Genomic DNA, 14381 nt, shown 5'->3' on the forward strand with positions numbered 1-14381 from the left:
GAAGAAGTGCTGGAAAGGGTATAACAGGGAAGAAAGGTTGCAGGTTTATTGAAAGCAGTGATAAGAAACAGGGAAGTGAGCATGGAAGTAACAAAGTCGCTGCATGATAGTATTGCAATACCCACTCTAACATGTGGAAGCAAAGCATGGTCCTTGTTGGAAGGACACAAGTCAAGAGTGGGAGCAGTGGAAATGAGTTACTTGAGAGGAGCATGAGGAGTTACATGGAGAGAGAGACTGACAAATGAGAAAGTGAAGGAGCACTGTGGTGTGGATGTGGATATGATAGAAAGCTTTAGGAGAAATACATTGAGGTGGTTTGGCCATGTGGAGAGGATGGACTGTGAGACACTAGCAAGGAGAATGTATGTGAATGAGGTGAAGGTGGGTATGAGGGAGAGGGAGGCTGAGGAGGAGATGGTGGATTGAGTGGAGTGGTATATGAGAGAGGGGATTGTACATTGAGGAGAGGGCAGTGAAATGACAGGGGACAGTGCGACGTGGAGGCAGTTTGTGGCCACCCCTTCGGGATTAAGGCATCTGGCTATAGATAAATAGATATCTCTATCTATCTGTTGTCAGACGCCTTAATCTCGTAAGGAGTGGCATCAAACAAACTGCCTCCATGTCGCCATGTCTCCCACCATTTCATTGCCCTGCTCCCAGCTCACAACCTCCTCTTTCATATACCTCTCCACTCCATCCCTCCATCTCATCCTTGGCCTCCCCCTCCCTCTCCCCCCCTCCACCTTACTCATCTACACTCTCCTCAACACTCTCACTCTCCATAGATAGTGTATGGTATATGTGGTTGTGTCTGTCAGTAAAAGAAGGAAGATCCCTGGGTATTCATTTTGGTATCTTGAGAATGAATATCCATCCATCCAATATCCAATCCTACATAGCCCCTTGAGGAGCGTAGGAGCCTGGGGCTAGGCAAGTTGGTTTTGACATTTAAGGTGAGAGTGACCAGCCTCACTCATCCGTGAGTGGCATTACATGAGCAGTAACCCCAACCATCCCTTGGATATAAATCTTCACTGTCTTGATCTGACTGGTGCACCACAGTTACCCACTAAACCACCAGGCGCTATAATTTGGTTATATGGTTACCACCCAGCATAAAACCATTTACTAAATGGTTTTTTTGGTGTACAGGAGACCATTTGGCTTGTCACTCAGTGTAGAGTCACCCATGGGCAGAAGGAACAGGAAAGAATGAAGGAAAGACAAAAGAGAGTGTAAAGTCACCCATAGGCAGAAGGACGAGGAAAGAATGAAGTAAAGAAAGACAGAAGAGGAAGGAAGGAAAGGAGAGAGGAGGGGAAAGGGCAGACACCTGAGAGCAACACTACGTTGAGTGAGTGGATGGTGAGTGTCCCCTCCTACCACAAGCATTGTAGAATATTTGTAACTCTTTATTCTGCCAAAAAGTAAATGCAGACCTCCATAATTTAGTAGTGCTTAATGTTACTACAACACATGCAAGTTAATGTTCATGACCCCATCGATACGAGAGAATGTTCCAAAGCTCAGTATAATTATGTGAAAGTAGCAAGAATAATTTTAAACATATGTCATCCTACTGAAAGGGTTACTGGAGAGTGGATCTATCCCTTCAGGGCAAAGTTTTTTCCCAAAATCATCAGGAGTTAGCATGAGTAAAGTAAAAAAGGTGTTATCATAATGAAAGGGATATGAACCTAAAGGGACAGATTTGAGATATTGTAATGAATATTGGTTTATTATTTTTCAGGATCTACAAGCCAGAGTTAGTCTGTTAGAGAAACAGAATGAAAAATTGACACAGCTTCTTGCCAAAACCAGGAAAGGACCACCATCATTGCTGCCAAAAGTTAATCAACCAGAGGCAAAGAGGAATGTGAAGAGTGCCAGTGGGTAGGTGTTAGGTAAGGTTGTGGTGGGAGAGGAAGGGTAATTAAAAAAAAAAAAAATCCACATTGCCAGGGCCTGGAGAGTAAGAGATTAATGAAGAGAGTGTAGTAAGTGAGGTGGAGGGGGGAGAGGGAGGGGGAGACTGAGGATGAAATGAAGGGATGGAGTGGAGAGGTATGAGAGAGGGGTGTGTGAGTTGGGGGGAGGGCAGCTTAATGGCAGGGGCCAGGACAACATGGAGGTGATTTGTTTGTGTTCACCCCTTATGGGATAAAGGCATCTGGCTATAGATAAATAGATAGATGACCAGCATATTTAACCCAATGACGTGGTCAAAAGCATCGAGTCACCTCTTGGGGATTGAACCTATGCACATAATAGGCTGTCACTGTGAATCAGGTACTCACTAGAGCACCAGATTGAGTTATGTAGCAATAAAGTACAATTAGTTAGAATTAGTTGGGTTGAGGTATCTCAGGTTTTATTTACCTTGGCCTAGCTTTGGGAATTTTATGGAATGTGTTGATGCATGGTTGTTACTGACTTATCATCAACAACTGTGGATGAAATCTGGTTAATCAGTGTGTCAGATACAGTAGTTATGCATGACTTTTAAGGAACATAGTCATTTGTTACTGATGAAGGTACATGTGTTTTTCTTAGATTTGTCTGATTTTTTTTTTATGTTTTGTTACTTTATATGAGCAGTAACATCCCAGAGTTTGATTAAATTTGGTCGATTAATTTTTACAGAAAAAAAAACAATACAGTATAAGCATAATACATATAAAATAAGAGATGTGAGAAATGGGAAACCAGGGGAAGTGTGTTCATCTGATCTCTATGATATTTGGTAGTTTTACTAATAAAACCCTCATTAATAAATTGCCCTATCAGCTTCTTATTATTCTTCACCATTGCAGAGCAAAAAAAAATTCCAAAATGCCTATATATTTATCCCAAATTTTACCCCCTTTTTGCCATGTTCAAAAAATCATTACGGTCATGTTTGTCAGTCTCTGAAAAAAATATAAAAAATGTTCCCCTTTCATTCCTCTTTTTGTAGTTATTTTGCTTGTTGTCTTATGTTCAAAACTAATGGAGTCATATCACTCCAAAGGACAGTAAGTTTAGTTCCGAGACAGTGGCATATATAGGTCCATGGAAAGGGGGGTCCATGGATGGAGAGTGAGAGACTGATGGGGAGAGTGTATGTGAGTGAGGTGGAGGGGGAGAGAGGGAGGGGAAGGCCGAGGATGAGATGGAGAGATGGAGTGGAGAGGTATATGAGGGAGGGGGGTGTGAGTTGGGAGCAGGGCAGTGAAATGGCAAGGGACAGGGTGACGAGGCGATTTGTTTGTGGCCATCCCGTATGGGACTGAGGTGTCTGGCAATAGATAGATAGAGAAAGGAAGGGGGCCACAGAGGTGTATCCAGGATTATTTTTTAAAGGGGGGGGGGGCAAGCGAAGCAAGCCTCTACAGCTGGGGGGTAGTAGTAGTAGTAGTAGTTGTTCCCTAGGCAGTCTGGCCGAACAGCCCCGAGTCCCTTAGGAAGGCCATGGCCGAGACCGGGCTTTCCCACAGCACTCTTAATGAGTGTATGTTGTGTTGTTGGCATAGGTGATTGTGTGCAATGCAGTCTTCCATAATGTGCTTAATAGTATGGGGTGCTGTGTTGCATCCTGGACAGGCATCAGTGACAGAGTCATCCAGCCTCTTCTGGTAGCTTAAGAGGGCTGGATGCTGCCCACATCTTAGCCTGGCCAGGTGGACCCTGTCCTCATGAGGAAGATAGGATTCAGAGGGGTGGATGTCAGGAGGCCGTGCATGCAGCTGTATGTTGTCTTTAAGTGACTGAATGGAGCGGCGAGTGATCTGAGTGTGGATATGCTTCTGGAAGCTAGTCTGAGGTGGGCGAGGGGGGAGAGATGACAGTATTTGTGTATGGTATCGTGTGCTGGGTGTTGTTTTGATATTCCTTGGTGTGGATGGATGTGCTGCCATGTACTGTAGTGGATGCTGTGGGTTTGTGGAGGCTGCAGCAAGAAACTGGGTGCCTCTCATGTCTAGGTGATCCTTGACTTTTAGGACTTTGGTTTCTTGATGTGGGTGTAGTAGCTGTGCAGCCTGTGATTATTTTTAGGGCCTTGTTCTGTATGGTCTATAGAGTGTTGTAGTGTGTTTTGGTGAGGTTAGAAGCCCAGGCAGGGCTTGCATAATTCATCACTGAACGTATGTATTGTTTGTATACTGTGGTGGTGGTTTCTTTGTTGTGTCCGAATGTTGTATGGGTAAGTGACCTCAAAGCATTGAGTCTTGGTGTTATTTTATTTTTAATGTTTGTGATGTGTTGTTTAAGTGACATTGATGTATTGTATGTTACACCAAGGATTTTGGGTGTGTGTGTGTGTGGTAGGGGAGTGTTGTTTATGGTGAGGTGTGGGATGTGACTGTGTTCTGCTGTCCAGTTTGTGAGAAGGGTCACTGTAGATTTGGTTGGGGCTATTTTGAGCCTGTTTGTGGTGAACCATTCGTGTAGTGTGTTGAGGTAGGGTTGAATGATGTGTGCAGCTATGTTTGCGTTTTGGTGCGTGCATGTAAGTGTTATATCATCTGCATAGGAAGCTGTGTGTATCTGTGGTGTGTGGGGTGTGGGTATGTCATGCATGTATAGGTTAAAGAGTGTAGGGGACAAAACATATCCTTGGGGGACACCGTTTGTGAAGTTTCTGATGTTAGAAGATTGACCGGCAAATGTTACGTGTGCACATCTGCCTGCTAAGTAGTTTGCCAGCCATCTTTTTGTGTCATTGTGCATGTTTGTGTTGAGTATTTTGTTTGTGAGGTTGTGGCAGGGGATGGCATCAAAAGCTTTGCTAATGTCTAGTGTGATTAGGAGTGTTCTGTGTGGTGGCCTAGCTGAATTTATGCCATTGAAAACTCTCTGTGTAAGGTCTGTAAGAAGAGTGTTTGTGGAGTGTAGTGGCCTAAAACCATGTTGTGACTGGGCTAGGGGAATGTTGGGTGTGACTAGTTGTAGTACCAGTCGTTCAGTGACTTTAGAGGGGGTGCAGAGGAGTGTGATGGGGCGATGTGAGGAGGGTAACATGGGGTCTTTGTTGGGTTTAGGGATAGTGATGATATTGCCATGCTTCCAGATGCTGGGTATTATGTTTTGTGAGTAGCTGTAGTTTGATATGTTGGTGAGTGCTTGTATGCCTTGTGGTCCTAGGTGTTTAAGGTGAATGTTGCTTATGTTGTCTGGTCCACAGGCAGATGAGTGCTTGAGGTTGTTAATGACGTGCTTCGTCTGATTGTAAGTGAAAGGTGCGTAGTCTGGGTCTGTGGGGAACTGTCTCTTGCGTCGGATGATACGTAGGTCTTCGGGATGGGGGTTTAGATGGCTGACTTGTGAAAAATGATTGATGAGAGTGTTTGCTTGTTGTTTGAGGGTATGGTGTCTGTTGTTGTGATGGCAGCGTGTGATTGTGTGGTGTTGTTGTTGGAAAGTGTGATGCTGTTTAGTATTTTGTAGAGTGCTGATGTTTGTTTTGTGGTCAGGTGTTTCGAGGAAATTTTCACAGTTTAGTGTTTGCTGTTGTGATATTTTAGTGTTTATCTGAGTGTTGAGTTCTTGAATTTGTTGTATGGTGTCTTGTGTATGGGGTGTTGGGGAGTGTCACAGTGTGTCCTGTTGTCTGATGAGGCCTTGAATTTCTGGTGTGAAGTTGGGGTTGTGTCTCTTTCTGTTGCCTCTAGGGATGTCTTTTGTCTGCATTTTGTATAATTGTATTGAAAGTGTGCACAGCGGTGTTGATGTTTGTGATGGGTATACTGTTTAGTGTTTCAAGATGTTGTTCTGTTTCAGTTACAAAAGCCTCCCAGTTGGCTCTCTTTTAATTAGTGTATGTGTATTTGTGGTCAGCTGGGGTGATTCTGGTTTTGGTAGTGATGATGATTGGGAGGTGATCAGAACCTAGGGTTTTGACCACTCTCCATGATGTAGTGGAGGCGAGGTTTGGGGAGCAGAAGGTGATGTCTGGAGATGATGGGAGGCAGAGGGCATGGTGTGGGATATGGGTATGTTGGTCTAGACTTGGGGGTCTGGGGGGGGTGCTGTAAGCCTCCTCAGGAAATTTTTTGAAAATTAAGCATTTTTAACCCCTTAACCCGTCACGTCCCGACCACTTTCGCACCTCTGACACCCCCCAGTCCCGACCACTTTTGGAAAAAAAAATTTTTGGCTAAAACTTCCGCTTATGTTGAGAAACAAAGGAAAATCACAAAGAAAGTGCTTACTGTGGTCCGCAACCGGTCAGAACAGGTGAGGTCCCCCGCTTCAGGTATTGTATTCTATCATAGAGGTGTGAGGCGCTCACGTTTTCTATGGTAGGTAATTTTGGGAGAAACAACAAACAACACCTCTACATTTATTGAATTTGAACTATTAAACAATAAGAATAACAATATTATGAATTTCAGTGACATATATATGAAAAATAAGCATTGTACCTTCGCGCGAGCTTAGCGAGTTTGGTCCGATTGGTAAAACGCTATGTGCTAAGTTTCTTGTTTCAGTCAACATATCATTTTTTCTACTTGTATACTACTGTTTCAATGCCATTTTACCGTTTTGTACTGTATGTAAATGTTTTTAGCTGTTTTCAGTCATTACGATGACATGTAGCATAAGTATAGTGCACATATGCATACTCAGCGCACTCGCTACGACTCGTGTTTCAACGTACAACATTGTTTTATCACTTTCATAATATTTTCTTCTTTACATTGAACCTTTCCTCAACCACTATAAACGTTTTCAATAATTTATATTCATTACAAGGGCATTTAGCAAAATCTATCTATCTATCTATTGCCAGACGCCTCAATCCCGTTTGGGGTGGCCACAAACAAATCGCCTCCAAGTCGCCCTGTCCCCCGCCATTTCACTCCCCTGCTCCCAACTCACACCCCCCTCTCTCATATACCTCTCCACCCCATCTCTCCATCTCATCCTCGGCCTCCCCCTCCCTCTTTCCCCCTCCACCTCACTCACATACACTCTCATTGTCAGTCTTTCACCCTCCATCCTCTCCACATGGCCAAACCACCTCAGTGTGTTCCTCATAATGCCTCCAATCACATCCACATCAACACCACAACGCTCCTTTATATCCTCATTCGTCAGCCTGTCTCTCCATGTGACTCCACAGGCTCCTCTTAAATAACTCATTTCCACGGCACTCACTCTTGACTTGTGTCCTTCCAACAACGTCCAAGCAAAATGCTAGTGCATAATCTCGTAGCAAGCACACTCTCTAACACTCGTGTTTCCACTTTTACTTTATTTCTTCAATCACAATATACTTTACCACTTACATTACACCCATTTACACCCTATTCTGCACTATACATATTTACTGACATTATTTATTCTAGTGAGCGTCAGAATATCGCATGAAAATACCCTCACAATGAATGTTTCGACCAACATAATGCTCATACACTTACATACTAATATTCCACTTATATTACACCCGTGTTCACTTGTAGACTCCTATTTACATATTTACGGGCCTTATTTATTCCACTGAGCGTCTGAATATCGCATCAAAATACCCTCGCAAGGTATGTTTCCACTTAGAAATTACTCATACACTTACATACTAATATTCCACTTATATTACACCCGTGTTCACTTGTAGACTCCTATTTACATATTTACAGGCCTTATTTATTCCACTGAGCGTCTGAATATCGCATCAAAATACCCTCGCAAGGTATGTTTCCACTTCGATAATATTCATACACTCACATAATAATTTTCCACTTATATTACACCCGTTTTCACTTCCATACTACTATTTACAGATCTACGGGCCTTATAATTACACTGAGCTTCTGTTTGTCGCATTTATTTCAGAGTATCAGCGTCCTATCGCATTCACACCTTATCAGAAGTGCAGGAGCGCTTGAAACTCACTGAAACATGGGTTTATACACAGACCCACGTCACACTGAACGCACTCATAGCGGGTGTCCTTTCTCTGAGTGGTGGGTCTCACGCGGGAGTTGCTACACATGTGACACCTGCGCTGGGGCCTAGGTCTGTTTGCTTGGGGAGGTATGGGAGTGGGGAAATGGCGGGCGGATAATCTCAGGGGAGGGTGGGCACCTGGGACTGTGTTGGTGCGGTGTTGGGGCCTTTCAACCGCATATCTTGCAACAATCTCTCGTGTCAGCTCCCTCACAAACCCTTCAAAGGTTTCCTGAACTCCTGTTGTCATGGCATGAAGGTGGTGGCAATTCAGGGCAGTAATGTCAAGCAGGTGAAAGAATAGTTTTTTGTACCACTTCATCGTGGTCCTGGCACACTCGACAGTGGATATCATGGAGTGTGACTGGTCCACCAGGCGCATGTTGATATTATAATCAAGCACACACTCAGGTTTCCATACATGGTGCCTGTTCTCACTCCGATAATCTACTGACTCTGTACGGTGCATCAAGGGGCAGTGAACCGTGGACAAGAGGAGGACTTCTCTATTGTGGTTCCATACAGTTGCAAGGATATTGTTTGCCTGGAAGAGGACAACGTCATTCCTGTCAAGTTTCCGCCCCACCTTGACCACGTGACGCCGGTTCACCTTGACGGTCCCACATATCCCCGTGTCATGCCTGTGTAGATATCGAGCGAGAAGAGGGCTAGTGTACCAATTGTCAAGGTTAAGGACGTGACCACGATGAAGATAGGCTTCTATCATTGTCTTTACCACTGCTTCCGACAGACCAATACTCCGATCTTCTATTATGTCTGTCTGTGCACCGGTGTACAAGACTATGTCTTGCACATACCCAGTCCTGCAGTCACACATAACAAAGATCTTGAACCCAAAACGGTGCCTTTCCTGGGTATGTACTGCTGAAATGAAATATTGCCTCTCCACAACACGAGACTCTCGTCTATGACGAGGTCTCTATAGGGATAAAATGAGGAACGGAATGTCTGCCTTAGGTGATCAAAAACCAATCTAATTCGCCTCATCTTATCTGTGTCATTAGCATTTGCAGGATCATCAGCATCATAGAAATGGAGGTGGCTTAGAATTTGCTGAAACCGATTACGGCTCATTACTTGGCCAAATATTGGTGTAAGCATAATAGGGTCCCTTGTCCAGTATGCAGGAATTTGGTTCTTTCATACAGTACCCATCAAAAGTACAAAGGCCAAAAACAAAAACATTTCTGCAAGGGAGACTGGGTAATCATAGAGGATAGAATGCCTGCTCCTTGTGCCCTGTCTTTCACTGTCACGCCGCTGGCTGTTAGCGAACCGGTTTGTTTGATCCACTATTTCCTCCATGAAAGCCTCACTGAAGAAAAGGTGGAAAAAATCCAGCCTGGTTGAATTAGGGTGAATACCGGGAGCAATGCATCCAGCACGCCCCTGCTCAGTGCATGGGTGAATGAGGGGAGTAAAATCACTCCCATCCTCCCAATTCCAAGACACAAAATCCTCGTCCCGATCGTCCCCATCCTTGCCTTCATCAGGGTGGGGAGGAGACGATGGTGGGGGAGGTTGGGGAGGAGGAGTGCGTAGGGCTTCCCAACTCGCACTCCTCTTCCCTCTGCCTTTACCCTTCCCCGTTCCCTTACCCTTACGGCCTTGGGGAACATCAGGGGGCTGTGGGGAGGAAGCCCGGGAATATTGGGGAGCATAAGACGTGCTGGGGAGTGGCTCCTCCTCACCTCGCTGCTCCATCACCACACCACGTGACTCACCACCCACCCTCACTGCCCCAAGTTATAAGCCCCGCCGCCTCACACCACCACGTGACTCACTCCCGCCACTCTCACTTTCCACACTCCTCCCAACACTTTCCCTTTCACTCCCCACTCCCTCAACGCCACTTCCGCCATCCCCAAACAAAACACTAGGCCCATACCTGTTAGAACGATGTGGTGTGCGCTCTGGGCCGCGATGAGTAATAACCTCACGGCCGTACCACGTGGCAGCACGTCCCACGGCTATGTCCTCGTCCTCGTCCTCGAAATCGGGCTCCACGTCACGTAGGGGCTGGCTAGAGGATCTTGCATGTTGTTTTTGTGCAGCCTGACCCTCTCCTGCAGCACGATAAGTCACGTAGCGCCGCTTCCTGGGGGACAGGACTTCCTCATCACTGCTGCTGCTTTCCACATCCTCTGGTTGGACATAATCTTTGTCCATCTCCTCGTCATTGAGTGGTGAATCACTATCGCCAGTAAAGGCATCCAGGGCGGCTTGAATTTCCTCCTCCGAGAGACCTCTATGCGCCATGTCTGAGCAGGACCGTTGCTAACAGGTGAGTGACCGAGCCGCAGGTGAGCGCGGGTCGCGCGGGGTCGCCGAGTGTCCCTGCCTGGTGGCAGGTAGGGGAAGGTCATGCGATGCTACGTACCAAAAATCTCGCGCGAATTTTGAAAATTGTGGAAATTATGCAACTTGCAATTGCAAAACGTACCAGTACGTCGATGGGACTGGCAAATGCAAAATGTTGCAACGTATCCATACGTTGACGGGACGTCTCGGGTTAACCACGGGGCGTCACTTTTGTTACGCTCGGGGGCAAGGGATCATACCGCGGGACGTCACTTTTGTGAGTCTGTGTTATTTTGAATTCTCCTGGGCTTTCAAGTGGTGGCTTGTATTATCTATCAGTACTGTACAACCAGTGTCCAGCTATGCTCACTTCTGCTAATGTCACCTGTACTCCCATCCACTGTTGACAATTTAGCCATTTTTCTCCTGTCCTTGACTTCCTCCCTCCTTACCTCCCCTCCATTACATTCTCCTCCCGCCTGACCAGCTGCGCTGCGCTACACAAATCCTGGACGGATTTTTCCACTCATTTTATCCATTGAAATGTGACCTTTGCCTTATTCTTTTACAAAATAATTTATAAAAGAAAGAGGAAAGGTAATTGATACTGCCATACATCTGGAATGGGCTAATTATCACCTGGCAACACCTCACGTGCACTCGTTCGCTAATTTTCCCTGTTTATTTCCCCTTGAAATATGCCGTAAGACCTGTTCTCATAATAAAAATATATATAAGAAAGGAAGGGAGAAGCCTAAGTGATATTTACATTCACCTGGAACTACCTAATTTATTATGTATTGTCTAGATTTCCTGCTAATCATTTCATAGCGTATATATTAGCAGCTGTCACCACGCTGACATTGGCAACCTTTCACTGCCCTTAGACCACAGTATTCAGTTTACTGTTGTCTTTCAAGGTGAAACCACGTCGGATTCGTGCCTGTCCAATTCCGCCACGTTTTAGCCCCATACAAAGGGCCCTGTGACCTCTACCCCTACTAAACCTCGTGTGTAGGGGTAAAGGGCTAAGTGACTCTGCTGTGGAACATGAACTGGCTAATGTATCAGTGATAATGATGGACAGTGACTACGATCTCTCTGGTGACTCTGAAACAGTGCAAGTGGAAATGTAAATAATGTGTAAACAGCAAGTGAAAGCAATGAATGTAAATATAACTGAACAATGGAAAATAGTTTTATAAGTTACTGCAAGTGACAGTGCATAACATAGTGTAAATAAGATAGAAATGTAAATAATGTAAATAAAATAGAGAATGTAAATAGAAATGTATATAAGTAGTAATATAAGAATACAAATGTGATAGGTGGGGGCACTTACCATCCACTCACTCAATGTAGTGCTGCTCTCGGGTGTCTGCCCTGTCCTCTCCTCCATCTTTCTTTCCTTCCATCTTCTTCTATCTTTCTTTCCTTCATTCTTCCCTCATCCTTCTGCCTACAGGTGACTTTACACTCCCTCTTCTGTCTTTCATTCCTTCATTCTTTCCTCTTTCTTCTGCCTATGGGTGACTCTACATTGAGTGACAAGCCAAATGGTTTCCTGTACACCAGGAAGCTATTTACTACGCTGGGTGGTGACCATATAACCAAATTTTGGCGCCTGGTGGTTTAATGGGTAATTATTGTGCTCCAGTCGGATTGAGCCGGTGAAGGTTTATATCGAAGGGGTGGTTGGGGTTTATTGCCACGTAATGCAACTCAGGGATGAGTGAGGCTGGTCACTCTTCATCTTAAATGTCAGGACCAACTGCCTAGCCCCGGGCACCTACTCTCCTCATGGGGCAACGTAGGATTGGATGATGGATGGATGGATGGATAAGAATACGAGTACAGTAATCCCTCCACTGTCCGACGTAATAGAGCCAAAGGCACGTCCGGAAAGTGGTCCTGTCCAGATAGTGGGCACCAGCCTCCTGGACTGGTACTTATGGACCCTAACCCAGCCTGACTTTGAAAGCCACCTAAATAACTCCCTACCAGACATGCATAGCACCTATTTAAACCTATTTAAGACCCTATTCACACCAGTAATGGACATAAAGCATGAAATAAATGAAAAGGAAGCAAAGAATGAGGAATTAGAAGTGACTGTACCTCAGCCAGGGTACTTACATCACGTTTGTGGCTGCCTTTCTAAGGTTTTGGCAGTGGTGAAAATGCTCTTGAAGAACGTACAGTAATCCAGTGTTGTGCTGCACTTAATTCTTTGCACTGTGAGTTATAATTGTTTAACACTGCACATTGTTCTTAACTGTACCACTGCAGTTCTAACCGCCAGTTTAAACTGCCAGTTTGCACTCCACAGTTGATCCTTTGCACTCTAAGTTCAAATTTTGTAACACTGCACAACACTGTAAATTCCCATGTGGTCTAGAGGCAAGGTATTGCAGTATATGCACTGTTTATTCACAAAAAACGAGCACGTGTGGCTTCCAGTGCGATAAGCATCTATTGACAATCGAAGTTAGGGAGTAACTGTTGATGTCGGAGAAACAGAGTTGCCAGATCGCAACGGCCACATTACCAATCTCCTCAACTTTCATTACCAAATTTAACTTTTCATTACCAAATTCGTAAAGCTAGCATTTATTCTTCACTAATTATATATGCATGTGGAAATACATGTAATCACTCACCTTATAATTAACATGTTGATTATTTTCACGCTATGTAGGGTAGCAGATTAATCAGAGAGAGCAAACAATCCACCATCTCCATCCTGTGTATCTTCATACATGTGAAAAATCCGTTTGGTAATGCATTATTCTGATTCATTACCAAACGAATTTTTCATTACCAAATTGGCCCACATTTGGTAATGAAAAATAACAAACTGCAACCCTGACCGGGAAGGGGGGAGGGGGGAGGAAGAAAGGGGTGAAGGGGCCATGGTGTAAGCAGCTGTTTGGCGCCGCACGACAATTTCAAATTATGGGTGGGAAAAAATTCAGATTTTGGGGGGATTTTTTTTCTTTTTTTGGCCATTTTTCGGTTCCGATGGTCCAGGCCCACAATGTCCGGTAAGTGGGGATGTCCGGAAAGTGGGCATCCGGAAAGTACAGGGATTACTGTATATATACTAGGAGTAATGAAAGTGAAAGTGAAAGTTTTGCTCTAGCATTTATGAATACTGGGAGTTCGAAAATGAAAGTGACAGCTTCGCTCTTTACGCTAGTATACGGGATGAGAAAGTGAATGCCTGGAGTGAAAATAAACTACTAATATTGAAAGAAACTTATAGGTAAATATTGTATATATAAATAAGAGTACTAAAGTACTACAGTCGTTCTATTTTATGAAGGCATTTTGGGTGGGGCGATCTGGGACCTCACATTGTTAGCTCTGTTGCCACATCACCGCCGACACACGTGTAATTATTTGTGCTCACCTCTCTCTCTGTCTCACTCTCCTGTTTTAAGCTAGTAACCACATATAAACGAATTTTTAACACTGTATAGATGTAATTCAATAAAAAAACTATAATATAGTATAAATCTCATAAGACTTGTAAAGAGTTGCTTCTGCGACGTTGTCAGGTGGTGACATGAGGGATACCCCTGCGTGAGCGGTTCATACTCGGTCAGTCTCCCGCCATAAGCTATAAAAAAGAAAAAAAACACCTATAGACTTTTACTTCAGGAGTGGTGTGGAAAAAAGTCGAAAACAAGAGAGAAAATTAAGAAAATAAAATTAGTAGTAGTTAATATAAATATGAGAGAGAGAGAGAGAGAGAGAGCACGTGTGTGGTGACGATGTGGCAACAGAGCTAACAGAGTGAGGTCCCAGAGTGCCCCACCCAAACTGCCTTCATAAAATAGAACAACTGTAGGAATATAAAGTGTGAGTGTGTTTGTAAATAAAAAATGACAGCTTCGCCTCAGAATACCATCGGGGAACCAGCACGGGAGGAAAGCTCGTATGTGCTCGTAATTTACATTGATTTCACTTTTTTTTTTTTTTTTTTTTTTTTTTAATGGATTCCAAACTACCTGTACTTCAGATTCATAGAATAGTGTTTGTAGTTATAATATCAGGCAGTGGTAACCATATTACGGGGTATCGGGAAGTGTAAAGTGAAGACTTCGTTACCCAACTTCAGA

The 14381-nt window shown here is 44.3% G+C and overlaps 1 protein-coding gene across 1 annotated transcript in view; it reads left to right on the forward strand.

Annotated features, from left to right (window-relative positions):
• Positions 1 to 1825: 1825 nt before the first annotated feature.
• LOC145404056 (uncharacterized) overlaps positions 1826 to 14381 on the forward strand; it is a 259743-nt gene continuing 247187 nt past the window's right edge. The window contains exon 1 of the mRNA XM_080275658.1: positions 1826 to 1910. The gene's annotated coding sequence lies outside the window, so the exon portion shown is untranslated. The remainder of the gene's footprint in view (positions 1911 to 14381) is intronic.

The sequence above is a fragment of the Coenobita brevimanus genome, chromosome 62, assembly GCF_032717465.1.
Source record: "Coenobita brevimanus isolate Jiangsu-jjx chromosome 62, ASM3271746v2, whole genome shotgun sequence".
Classification (NCBI taxonomy): Eukaryota; Metazoa; Arthropoda; class Malacostraca; order Decapoda; family Coenobitidae; genus Coenobita; species Coenobita brevimanus.